Source organism: Strix uralensis, chromosome 7 (genome assembly GCF_047716275.1).
Source record: "Strix uralensis isolate ZFMK-TIS-50842 chromosome 7, bStrUra1, whole genome shotgun sequence".
Taxonomy (NCBI): Eukaryota; Metazoa; Chordata; class Aves; order Strigiformes; family Strigidae; genus Strix; species Strix uralensis.
The window spans coordinates 17,840,286-17,854,203 of NC_133978.1; the positions used below are offsets into that span (position 1 = coordinate 17,840,286).

The 13,918-nt window shown below is 43.4% G+C and overlaps 1 long non-coding RNA gene across 3 annotated transcripts in view; it reads left to right on the forward strand.

Moving 5' to 3' along the window:
- Positions 1–2,501: 2,501 nt before the first annotated feature.
- The window catches only part of LOC141945854 (uncharacterized), a 156,858-nt gene continuing 145,441 nt past the window's right edge, over positions 2,502–13,918 (forward strand). For all 3 annotated transcript variants that reach the window (XR_012629643.1, XR_012629645.1, XR_012629644.1), the window contains exons 1-2: positions 2,502–2,590; positions 4,446–4,524. This is a non-coding gene — a long non-coding RNA (uncharacterized LOC141945854). The remainder of the gene's footprint in view (positions 2,591–4,445; positions 4,525–13,918) is intronic.

A 13,918-nucleotide genomic window follows, 5' to 3' on the forward strand; every position in this document is an offset into this window, starting at 1 on the left:
AATCTAGGAAATTTGCTTTTTTTTCTAATAGAGACTGACTTATGGACATTAATGTTTTTAGGTAAAAGGACCACATTTGTCATTTCCCCCCGCTCTGTTCTTACTAACTGGATGGGTTGTGGAGTTGACAGCAGCCGCTGGTCCATGCCACCGAACTAAAATAATTTCACAGTGAAAAACCAGCTCGAGAGGACAAGCAACAGAAGGGCAAAACCCATCAAAACCCGAAACTCTGATCAATCTGACCAGAGTCAGGCATACATTAGTTTAAATTAAATAGTTTCGTATTTCTCACAAATCTTTTTTGAACATTAAAGATAAACTCATCTAATATTTAAATCAACTCTTGTCAGATGCGAAGTGCAACTGAAGATCCAAAATAAAAATGCATTTCCATTCCCTCTCAAAGGCTTACTCTGGATGCCACTTCGACAAAATACTTCTGATAAGCAACTCTTAGAAAAGAAGGGTTCTGTTTATCTTATCTATGGGGAAATGTAATTAAGCTAGTTTTATGAAACGATAAACCACCAGACTCCACAGACAGCAGAGGAGTTTCTGTAATATATCCAAACATATACATACACGTTTGTTTTCCTGATTTTAGAGTGCAAAACGTAGGCTAGAGCTAAATTACAGGGGTGCCTTTATGACGGGAAGATTTTCCTCAGCGGTAAGAGGCTCCATTTTCCAAGACCGGAAAGTCACTCGCTGCCCATCCACTACCTTTGGAGCTACCCTCAGCGCAGTCAGCAAGGTACGCGCAGGGCGGTGGCTGGGGCTGACCCCTTCCCTCTCATCCGAACTTGGTAAGGAACTGCCCACCTCTGCAATCGAAATCGCCCAGGCAAAGGGAGTCAGTCCCGAAAGGCCCAAGATTGCCAAAACAAAAGTAAATGTGCATTCCTATTCTGTAAAAACATTGATCAAACTTCATTCTTTCATATTTAGAAAAGACGGAGAGAAATGCTGCCTTGTTTTAATACTGTTGGCTCTCACTATAGGCTTTCAGTAGAGTGCCGTTTAGGTTTTTTATTTGGTGTTTTGTTGTTGTTGTTTTCTGTGTTTGTTGTTGTTGTTGTGTTCTTGTTTTGTTTTTAAAGGAACGAATCTAAAGTTAGAAAAATCGCTGGAGTTACCCGCACCAAATCTCCTTTCCATCCAGATTTTGGGTATAATTTCGGACTTTTCTAACCCCAAGCGGAGACCCCCACCCCACAATTCTCTCTGCACCGTGAAGCGCAGCCTGCCCTGCTTCACGAACAGACCTGCGGCAGGCAAGCGATCAGTCCTGATCAGAGGTGTCTAATCCCTGCTAAATCTCTCTCTCAGCTCAGTCCTAGGAAATTTGGAGTAGATTGCTCTTTTATATTTTTTTAAAGGTAAATTTTCTTACGATGAAGCATAAAGGTGTCAAAAGAAAAAAGACGGACACCGAGTCCCTATGCTCACACGTCTTTGGAGGTGGAATGCTTTGGCAGCAGAGACGGGGTTGAAATTTGAGCAGATTATACATTTGAGCTTGTGCATAAATGCGAAAAGACTGTCCTAAATGCTGGGTATTTCTCCATCAAGATCAACCAGGTGCTGCTGTTGCAAAAATCCCACCTCCGGCCGCTTGTTCTGTGCGTGTGTGTGCGCGCACAGCGATGCACAGACTTTGTTCTCTCTTCATGTCTGAAATTCATCAACCGCACCCCCCTCCCAGCCACCCCGTCCCCTATGTGAAATAAGTAAATCCGTTCAGGCTTTGAATATTGTAAGAAGCCTTGTGTGTATTTTTTTTTTTAAATCTTCAAATGAATTCAAGACAACCTGACAATGCTGTCATCTGTCTTCAACGTCACATCAAGGCAAGAAATAATGATAACAGAGCAGCAGAAAGACGCCCACTGAAACCTGGAGGATATATATACACACATATATATACACACATATATCTTGAAACAGTTTGAGAGAGAAGGAAATTAGATTACCGTTCTTAGGCTATCGCGGTAAGAACGTGTGGGATTTTTTTTTTTTTTTTTTGTAAATGCTTCATCTTTCCTGCTTTATTTTGTGAAGCGCGTGCTCCTTGATCTAATCCACTCCTGTGGGACAGGGTAAGACGACGAGCAGGCACATTCCTTGCTCCTAAACTACTACGACCAATGGCAACGCAAAAATACCTCCCCTCCCCCTCCATCGTTCCGGGTTCTCGTTCCAGTTAATAATAAACGTTACTGCTCCCCTGAAGCGCGGGCCAGAGCGTGGCACGCTTTGCGTGGAGACCCACGCGGGGACGTTGTGCCGCGCAGCTCCGCTCCCCGGGAGGAACGAGGCAGCTTCTTCCCTTTGTCTTGGTGGCCCCGCGAGGTTCGGGTGGCGCTCCCGGCCGCCAGGCGGCGCTGCGGGGCCCGCCGGCGGAGGCGCGGGGCGGCGGAGGCGCGAGCGGCCGCTCCGCGCGGAGGGCGCCGGGCTCGGCCTCGGCCCCGCCGCCCCCGTACCGCGCGGAGGCCCGGCCCGGGCCCGGGCCCGAGCCCGATAAACATCGGCTGTTCAGGGCAGCGGGAATCTCGGCTCTAATCCGAAGGGAAGGAAGAACTGCAGTGTAAGTGGATGAGCCCGATAACAGCAGATAGATAGGCCGGGCTAAACAGAAACCGTGCTGGTGTTGGTCGGTCTGGGGGTTGGTTTGTTGGGTTTTTTGTTGCCTTTTTTTTTTTTTAATCACGCTTGTAATCTCCTTCACTCTGAAGGGTAAATAAATTGCAGTTGTATGAAAAACAATTGGTGCTACATGTGTTCATAACAGATGGGATCTTATCACAGTTTAACTGTAATAAATTCTGACTTCTGGAAATTGTAATCTTTACTCCCTGGTAGATGTCTCTTTTCTACCGTAATAATAGGGGCACAAACTACTGAGAGCAAGCAGAAAAGTTTTCGGTGCTAACGTTGCTCAAGAGCCGGGGCACGCTCCTGCAGCCTCTTGACAATTGAGGCTCATTCGAAGTTTCCGTGAAAACGCGTCTGAAAATCAAAAGGGAGAGAAAACCCTGGCGCCTAGGGAGGCAAAGAGCCGCTCCTTCCCCTGTTAGGTAACGTTATTTACTAAGGCCAAGGATAATAGTCCTTAAAATACATGCAGAAAAGCTAAGAATGAGCTCTCCGTGTGGAGAAGCCCTGGCAAGTGACAGATCACGCTTTGCAAAGAGAGAAGATGTCAGAAGAAACCCAGCCCCCGAGGAAGCCGAGACCAAACTTTAGATTAATGCCCCTGCGCTTCAGATCACAAAATTAAAAAATAAATTTGAATAACCACTGAAAGGATAAAATTATAATAATAAATTGTCCATATTCACTGAGGCTGCGGGACTAATTATTTTCACCATCTCAGCTTCCCATTGCTGTTTATCAAGTCGCAGAATAAATGCTTGTAAATCCATTACATTTCCATAAATCCTTTCGCCGCTTTCTCTTTGGCCAAAGCTTTTGCAACATTAATTGATTTTATTGCAGTTTCTGAAGTCACTGTATATTAAACTCATGCGAGTTTGCTCTGAAAGCGTTGTTTTTTCCATCGTCATATGCAAGCCGTGAACGGGAATTACTGAAGCTACTGCAGACTAGTCTCTTTTTCCCCCGCTGGGATCTTGATGGCAAATGCGAACTGCAAATTACAAGTTTCTAATAATCTACGCTGTTACAGAAAACAGCCCCTTTATCGCTGGTGAAAAATTAGTCTAAATCCAAACACCACGTTTTCCCCCTTGTTTTTAAACGGGGGGAGGCATGAAATGCTACTGGGCAACCGAGATCAAACAGACTAAGCAGCGCATTGCGAGTCATTTAACGTTACTGGATGGACAGCACTTCTTTTTAGGAAAGGATTTGCGGTGGATAACTAGAAGTTCACTGCAATTTAGAAGTGAGTACATAGGCTCTAGGTTCCTCAAATCCTTCTCGCCTTTCCCTCAATCACCTTAAGAAAGATGGACCCAACCAGCTTTAAACTGATTAATGATTTCTCACTTAATATCGGCTAATTTCCAGCTCCTTTACCTGTCACGCTGGCCCTGCGATCATTATTTAAAAGTGTTAAAAGCCGAAGCTTATGTTCAGAGCGCTTTCCTCAGTCCCACGCCTCACCCAGGCACCCGGGCTGAGCAGCCCAAGCCCTGGGCAGCAAAACCCCCCGCCGCCCCCGGCGGGGCCAGGCGCTCCCCGCGGGCGAGGGGAGCCCTCGCACAGCCCTGTGCAAGCCCTTACCCTCAGACCTCACCAGGCAGCGTCCTCGCTGCCGGCGGTGTCCTACGGATTCACTTCAAGGTACTTCAGTGACGCAAGAGTCTTGTAAAATGAATAGGGATAATTACTGTAGATCACAGAGGACATGCAGAACTGACTGTTTGAGTTAGGACAGCAGAATGCCCGTAATTATGAACCTACCCTTCGTTTTACAGGTTCAGCGTTTGTACCCACCCCCGGCTGCCCAGCCTTTTCACTCACAGAAGCTGCTACCCACTGAGATGTTTGGCAAAGGTAAACACCTCGGTTGCTAGTAACGCCGTCAGGATTTATACTGGGGGAGGAGGGGAAGGACGGGGGAAGGACGGGGGAAGGAAGGCCCGAGCGCTGCGCCCTACCCGCGTGGAACCCTTGCGGGCGGGCAGGGCCGGGCCGGGCAGGGCCCCCTCGCGCCCGGCCCAGCCCCCGGCCGTGGCGCCTCAGCGCGGCCCGCGGGGCGCTGGGCCTCTCGGCTGAGGCGGGGCCCGAGGGGAAGGCCGCGGCATCCCCCGGCTCCCTGCCTGCTTTCCCGCGGGGGCGCGACGGGGCAGCGCTGCACCTCGCGCCCTGGCCCCAGCAGCAGTCACCTCGGGGCCCCGCCGGCGGGGCCAGGCAGGGAAAGGCCTCGCCGTTGCGGCCTCGTCCGGAGAAGGACCGTGTTCTGTCACGCAGCTTTTTTCGAGGCAAAGCACCCTGTTTGGGAAAGGCCGCCTCTGCAGTTCGTCCACTGCCATGGCTTTACATAGGTCAGTTCAGCTGGGACTGGAACAGAAGCCCGGGTGCGAGGACACATGCTCAGTGCATGGGCAGTGATCCCACGCCTAACACCCTTTCAGCTGTCACAAGACCTAAAACTGCAGCTACAATATAATGTTTAGTTTCACTAAAGTTCATAAGCACAGGCCCAGATTCTAAACACAGCCAATCTGAGTTGGGGGAAAAGCCTCCTGTCTTGTACAATTCACAGCCCTTAATCCTCTCTTTGTGGAGATGTATTTTTTCCTACCAGGAAGAGATCAACTGCTACTGTCACCTACTGCGCTTTTTCTCCATGCTTGAAGTACTTGTCTTGAGACAGAGGAATACAGAATCACAGAATCATCTAGGTTGGAAGAGACCTTGAAGATCACCTAGTCCAACCATTAACCTAACACTGACTGTTCCCAGCTACACCATATCCCTCAGCACTATGTCTACCCAACTCTTAAACACCTCCAGAGATGGGGACTCCACCACCTCCCTGGGCAGCCCATTCCAACGCCTAACAACCCGTTCTGGAAAGAAATGCTTCCTAATATCCAGTCTAAACCTTCCCTGGCACAACTTGAGGCCATTACCTCTTGTCCTATCGCTTATTACTTGGTTAAAGAGACTCATCCCCAGCTCTCTGCAACCTCCTTTCAGGTAGCTGTAGAGGGCGATGAGGTCTCCCCTCAGCCTCCTCTTCTCCAGACTAAACAACACCAGTTCCCTCAGTTGCTCCTCATAACACCTGTGCTCCAGACCCTTCACCAGCTTTGTTGCCCTTCTCTGGACATGCTCGAGTAATTCAATGTCCTTTTTGTAGTGAGGGGCCCAAAACTGAACACAGTCATCGAGGTGCAGCCTCACCAGTGCCGAGTACAGGGGTAAGATCACTTCCCTGTCCCTGCTGGCCACACTATTTCTGATGCAATACGTATCAATTCCCAGATCTGAAAGGTTTCAAACCCGCAATTCTCACTTCTTATCAGGGTTCCTGATCACTGGGCTATTCTAATGTGGGAAAAATCTCCAGGCCCCCTTTGAAGGCATTTCACTTTGCATAAAAATACACAAGGCCAGAAAGAAAGAGGAGGAAGGAACAAGACTATTTAATCTACTGGTTATGGTGTTTGCCAAAGCCTGGAGCTCAGGTCCTAGAGTCAGTGCTCAAATCTAATCATAATCTAATCATATTCCCACCTACTCTCTCTTTGCCTGAGAAAAAGCTTTAAAGATTCTACACACACACAAAAAAAAGTAACACTTTCAACATCCTCTTTCCACCCTAAATGGTGATTAAAGGAGATGAGTCTACTCAGGTGCAGTAGAAAAAAAAATACAGATCTGGAGCCACCGAGTTATTAGATAAACAGCTATCTGAATAGGGACCTTAGAGTCACCATTTTTTAAAAGAAAGTAGAAACCACTTTGGCATGTTAGGTGACTGCAAGCTTTGCCTGACAAGGCCTTAGTAGAGAAGAAAGGCAAAGTTCCCCACTGCATGCATTAATTATACAGGGAAAAAAATTGTTTCTCCCCTTTGGTCTGTATTTTTGTTACTTTGTGCCACTGTATGTGGAGCCACTGGTGACCACGCCCTCTAACCACACACACATGCACTCCCACTGTTGCTTACCCCTGCCTATAACAGGCTACCACAGAAATTCACAGATGGAGACTGAAATAAAGCCAGCCAAAATCTTACTTGTCCCTACATGTATTTTTACCACAAGATTAAGTTCATTTTCTCAACTTTTTAAAAGAAAATAATAACCATATAGCCAGTTTCCACCATGAAATACTTGAGCTCATGTGTCTGAGAACATTCACAAGATTTTTTTTTTTTTTTGTCCTACATCCCCACCCCTCCAACTCCCCTCCCTTTTCAAAATTACAATTTCCTTAAGTATATATTGCACCAGCAGGCCCAGGGAATGTATTCCAGATAAAACAGATGAGTAGAAATAAGTTTTTTTAGAAGGATCAGCTGCTAAATGCATTCCAGTAGAGGTGTCAAACATTTTATGAAGAAAGCTGATCACATTTATAATTATGGTCTTCAAGCTGACTTTACAGAGTTCGGCTAAAATGTTACGCTTGATCAAAAGCAGATCTCCTACATACATCAATAGGTTTATAAAAAATTGGGAAAGGAATTTAGACCAGATGGAGCAGCTAATTTTTCTAGTTTTACTGTATCATTTGGTTGAGAAACAAGTGGTTGCTGATGTATCTATGAATCAGGTACTGGCAAATTCTCTGAGAAAACTGGTTACTCGAAGTGCCACAATCTTGTTCTAGAGTTAAATAAGTTGGAAAAGTGTTATAGCAGGTCTTACCTCCTCAGTGAACATTCAACACTTTTTATACTATTTTAACATACCTATTTGTAAAGTGACTGAGTTAGAATGGCACAATTTCATACATGTTGATATTATCAAAGTAAGTGAAAATACTAGTAAACTCTACCACTACTGATAGATGATACCAGCATAGTTTATCCCTATTAGAGAAGGTACTTGTGAATCATCGCAGCCACATATATACCAGGTCACAGGTTACGAAAAAAATCTAACTCTGTAAGGGAGAAAATGTTTATTCTAACTAAAACACTTCAACTTGTATAAACATAGTGTTCCACATGGTTAATTGTGTTTGCTGGTTAATGGGATTGTCTCAATTTACATTTATACTTTTAAGCTATTAAAACTTGCACACACCCTAAGTTCACACTCTAATGTGAAATTCTAGTCAGCCTGAAGTGAGCGGAAGTATTCTAACAATCCTAAGGAAGGTGGGATATCTCCTGGGACAAAAAAAAAAAAAACCAATTCTAATTCCATATAAATAAGATCTAAATAAGTGCAACACAGTTGAACAATTCATTACAATTTGGGAAGGGGCTTGGAGCAAACTGTGGGAATTTTGGTTTTCTGTCTGTGATGAGAAGGTTCAGATGACAGTATCTGAAGAGACCGTGCAAGATAGATCAGTGGTAAAGGTAGAAAAGAAAACATTAAACACACATAGTTTTAGATGTTATGCAAAATGGAACAGAGGAGGTTTTGGCCCTTGTATCACAGACAGTCAACTTTGAGCTGTTGCCTCTCAAGGTAATAAGAGCATGGTGAGTTTAATCAGCACATCTGTCTGATCAGTCATCTCATGTTTTACTCAAGAAATTGCTGTTTCAGTGATGGGTGAGATGTGAGCATTTTAAAACTTGTATATATTATTTACAGAGAAAAGACTAGTCCAAGTCTTTCTGCAAGAAAATAATGAAATAATAATTTTAAATTTAACTAAAAAAACCTTTAAAAATTCCTTTAAATTAATAAGAAAATAAAGGAAAATTAAAAGTTCTACATGTAAAAGAACATTTTTTATGCAGAGCACCTCTGAAAATATTTACATCTGTTCTGATAGCTAATCATCTTGGATGAAGCAAACGCAACAGTTTAGTTTTATTGCTCAGTAATTTAGCTCAGTTTTTGTACGCATAGATTCACAGACTAGTTTACACACTAACTTGAGTACTAGCAGAATGAGGTAGTGAGTTTTGCATCTCCATCTTGAAAACAATTATTGCATAACTATGTTATTTCATCATCTATTAAATGTTAAACTCATTTGTGCAACATTATCCCAGTCTTTTTGTTGCAGACATTAAAATGAGGACAGGCATATTTCTGTGAAGTCTCTTTTGATGTATTTTGTAATAGTTTAATTCTGGAAAAAAATGTGTTTTGAGCTTTAGAACACATAAAAGGAAAATATGCTCTCCACACACCCCCATCACAAGCTGTCCTTAGGAATCAGAGTACATACAATTCTGGAAGTGTAATAATCGTCATCTTGCTCATTACCTGGGACCTCCAGGGCTAAATCACAAACCTTTACACCTTGAGTTAAATACCCTAGCAAGCAGCTGTAGCATACTCATATCCGCTGTTGGCCAGATGCAGACACAGAGTGGGAGGCATAGCACAGTGAACAGTGGGCTACATATGCATACCTACTCAAAAGTAAGTTAAAGATTGGCTAGAGACTAATCCATTTTATAGGCTAAGAAATTGATTTTCAGAGGAGTTGAACTACAGGTGCTCAAGTCTCTTAAAAAAAAATCAGCTTAACTCTGGTGGTACTCTTAGCAGAGTTCACTACAGTATAGGAAAGCATGGGAAACATTACCTTAGATTCTGACAATTCCCTAAGTCAGGGTCCATGGTGTGCAGTGTGACACTGGTATTTTTTTCCTGGAGTAGTGGCTAAGGGCATTTGTTTATAACTATAAAACTAGGGACAGAATGGACAACAAATATTATCTGTAGCAGTAACAGCCAGTTATTTTTGGATGCAATGTACAATGCACTTAATCGAATCCTCATCAGAAAAATCAGAGATGCTAAGATGCTTTATGTTCTATTACTAGTAAGTAATGAGAATATTAGAAATAAGCCAGTTGTAGAAGTCAGCTCTGGATCAAGTGAGACAAAACTGATTTAAGTTAAACAGGAGAACAAATGAAGTAGGTCTCTAAAGGTTTCAGTTTCAGAAGGGCAAACTCTGGTGTAGTCATGTCAGCTGGACTGAGGAGCTAAATAGATTGGGTAGGGAGCAAAGTCTTACAAATACTTCATGTCAAGAATTTTAAAATGGTCAAGATCTATATTCCAAACACAGGAAAAAGAAAAAAGAAACCCAGAAGAAGGTACTCGAGGCCTAACTGGATACACCATCACCTCAAGTAATGTGTTACATTACATGTACATGAAAAAAGAAACAGAAATAACATATGGGAAAAAAAGTTTTTGTCTGCTAATCAGTCCTTATCTGAGAAAAATAGGGGTGAAGTAAGAATTGCCAAAAGAGCTGTGTTCAGCTTTGCAAAGGATATTAAAATAAAGGCTTTTTTTCAGTTACAGAAATAAAATGAAAGGAAGAAAGGAATGCAGTAGAGATTAAGGATGTTCCCAACCTCAAGTTGATATGTTGCATTAATTTAAAAAAGGGCAATACTGAGAATGGTGTAAAAGGGAAATAGCTAATAGGAATGATGTTAGAGAATGGAAACCAGGTGAAGTAGAAAAAAAAAATAAAATCTGGTATAGCTCTAAACTCTAGGAGTCTACTTAATCCCCACTCCAACTCAGAAATCTAGAATATGAGACCAGAACAGTAGCAAGGACTTTCTACCAAACTTAACCAAAACAAAAAAATGGCATAAAATGAACAAAGACTATTTTAAGAAGGGAAATAGGATGCCTGAGATTGATATGTTCATCATTCTGACTCCAGTATTAGCCAAACCTTTGCAATGACAAGTTAAAAGTAACAAGGCACAGAACAAAATTTAGCAGATATAGTCTGGGATTAATCAAAATAGATCACAACACACTAAATAACTTTCTCTGATTAAAAAAAAATCCTAGCATTCTAGGCTAAAAAAGCATCGTTGTTGTAATTTCTCAACATAAGAAATGCTTTAGGTCTGCTAAAATACGATGACTGTGGATCACCAGGATAAGGCAGCTGGTGTAACCTCCAACAGAGAAAAGTAATAGCATTGTGTAAAGCACTGGGAAGAGCTCACCTGAAATACTGCGTACAGTCTAGTCACCTGCATTCGAGAGATTAACTGGAACTATAGCAGGTAGAGAAGGACTACTAGGAAGATCAGGGCAACAGAAAGCCTATTTTATGAAATTAGGTTAAACAAGATTGATTTGTTTAGTCTACAATAACAAAAGCTGAGAGAGGATAGGATTGCTGTCTGTGTTAGTTAAAAAACTGAGAGGAAAAAGAAAGAAGGGCTATTCAATTTAAAAGAGAATTTTGGCACAAGACCAAATGGACTTTAGCTTGCCATGAATAAACTAAGTTTGAAATTAGAAGATGGTTCTTAACCAACAGAGCACTGGTGCTAAACCTTTCTGATAGCTGGTACAGGTTTTTGTTGTTGTTGTTTGTTTTGTGGTTTGGTTGTTGTTTGGTTTTTTTCCTAAGTGTATGTTGGTAGCTCATTGTTTTTGACTCTATCCCAAGTCTGTGCCAATGGCAAATGGCTCACCAGCAATGCTGTAAAGCAATCAGGTTCTGTAGCAGCCATCCTCTGGGAATAGCAGGAATAAACCACACAACTGTTGTTAAGATGGAGTACAACACACTTAAAAAAAGAATTACCTGACATCACAGCAGCAATAGGGAGGGGAGGACTCAGTAGCCCAGCAAGTGCCTTCCTGTTCTAAAGCCTTGCAATAGGAGTTGGTAGATAGGACTAAATCTACCATGGTTAAATGATTAATTAACATTTTTGTCATAGAAGGAACTGTGTGATACTAACAGCTAGGTAAACAATAGTCTAAAAACTATGTATTTTTCCTTCTAACACTTAAGAAATCCCAGTTTGCTTTTTAACAATTGGAAATGTCACAAAACAGAGCCAAGCACATTACACATTAAAAAATGCTACAGAACTCCCTTCTGAAGAGGAAAACCATCCTAGAAACTATTGCTTTTTCCTGTGGAAAATGAGTTATTAGCAAAATCCATAACATCTCAACTGACATAATCTACCTGGACTTGTTCAAAGCTTTTGACACTGTCATGCATGACATCCTTGTCTCCAAATTGCAAAGACATGGATTTGATGGATGGACCACAGGCTCCCATGAGACCCCAGCTGTGGGGCCCCCAATCTAAGAAGGACATAGACCTGCTCAAACAGGTCTAGAGGAGGCCCACAGAGATGATCAGGGGGCTGGAGCACCTCCCTTATGAGGACAGGCTGAGAGAGTTGGGGTTGTTCAGCCTGGAGAAGAGAAGGCTCCAGGGAGCCCTTATAGCAGCCTTCCAGTACTTAAAGGGGGCCCACAGGAAAGATGGGGAGGGACTCTTTATCAGGGAGTCTAGTGATAGGATGAGGGGTAATAGTTTTAAACTGGAAGATGGTGGATTTGGATTAGATGCAAGGAAGAAATTCTTTACTGTGAGGGTGGTGAGACACTGGCACAGGTTGCCCAGAGCAGTTGTGGCTGCCCCCTCCCTGGCAGTGTTCAAGGCCAGGCTGGATGGGGCTTTGAGCAACCTGGCCTAGTGGAAGGTGTCCCTGTCCATAGCAGGGGGGGTGGAACGAAATGATATTTAAGGTCCCTTCTAACCCAAACCATTCTGCAATTCTATGATTAAGTCAAAAAAATCAATTGTTATATTTTTGAAAAAAACCCAATACTGCCAAAAATAACTCCTCCTTAAAATGAAACACCATACTGCAAGATACATAATTAGCAAACAGCCTAAAAGCTACTTTGATATCAAACATAAAATTCTCTGTTTTAAAGGAAAATTGCTCTTTATAAAGAAAGTTTACTTCCAACAGCAAAAGGAATAATATTCGAACCAAAATAGACTTAAGTAGGTGATGATTCGTGAAAGGATTTTTCTTGATACATACTTTAAAAAGGTCTGAAATAAGTTAACATGACAACAAAAAAATCCTCAGAGGAAAAAAAGTAATCTAATTTCTGCTTAGTCACTGACCTGCTTGCAGTTCTCACAGATGCTTCCCGCTGCTCTTGCGCATGGCTCCCCACAGGGCCATGCAGCCCATGGCCAAGGTTGCAGGGAGAGCACAGAGCCAGGCCCACACCAACCTGGCTGCAGCTCAGCACCTGCTCCTTACTATCCATTCTTTGGTAACAGAAAATAGCTTCCACTTCCATCTTTCCAGACAAATGCTGGTGTACCTGCACCAAAGGTTACTAGCACTCCTTTGTTCCTTTTTAAAGAGGAGCCCAGTGTAACAAAGGTTGATTTTTCCCAGGTGAGCAGGTTGAATCACACAGTTTCTCTTGATTTGCCTAATTAATGTTACTCAGCATCCCACTCTGGGTAGACGCTGGTGGCCCAGCAGATTTCTGTGAGGTGACTGTAAAGTCACCTGGCTGCACCCAGGCATTTTACACCTCAGGCTGGGTTTCCCCTCACAAGTAACTGGAAAGGACACACAAATCCTCCCCCTCTACAAAAGCCATGGCTGACTCCACAAGTACCTTTGGGTGCTCAGTGCCGAGGAGCTGAGGCAGTGGTGTGGCTCCTCCTGAGGGGAGGTGCTGGGGAACCTTCTAGAACTCCCTGGGGGGTTGGTGGGGGGTGCACCTCCGCGGGGCACAGGGCTGCAGGCCCTGGGACAGAAAGCCTGGCCGGCTCCACTGGGCCCCAGCCACCAGCAGTGCCTGTCAGCCCCACACAGGCCGCCTCTGACGACACGTGGGGCTGCAGGAGTTGTTTCAGCTTTGCTTTTACAGGCAATGCATGTGGGAGCGGGCATTCTGTGTAGTGATTAAGGTGCTGCTAACATGAGAGCCCTGAGGAAAACTCTATGTCTAAACATCCCACATGCTGTCTGGTTCTCTGACTCCAGCCAGCTGAGGAGCCCTGTGTTTATTAGGATGAAGGAAGGGTGCTTTGGATTGTACTCATGTTGAGTATCCCACATACACAAATGAGAGACATCCAGACCTTAGTAATTACTCTTTTCCCAGGCAGTTTTTATCTTGAATACTGTGAAGCTGATGCTCTCTGAAATTAATACTGAGCTTGTGTCAGCGGAGCAACACAAATATGAGTTGCATCATTGCTAAATATGTCTTTATTTTATTGCACCATAGATCAGAATAGCCAATAATTGGTATGGCTGATATTACATATTTAAAGAACAAAAACATATCTGAAATGGAGGAATTATCTTGTTCACGGATCCTATTTTGGAAATCTAGAATGACCTCCCCGACAAGAAAACCAATTGGTCTTGGGCTTGCGCATTTCTGAAAAATGTTATCACCGAACGTCTGTGTAATGCCTGGTATCTATAGTCTGCTGTGACATTAAACAGGGATGCAGACTC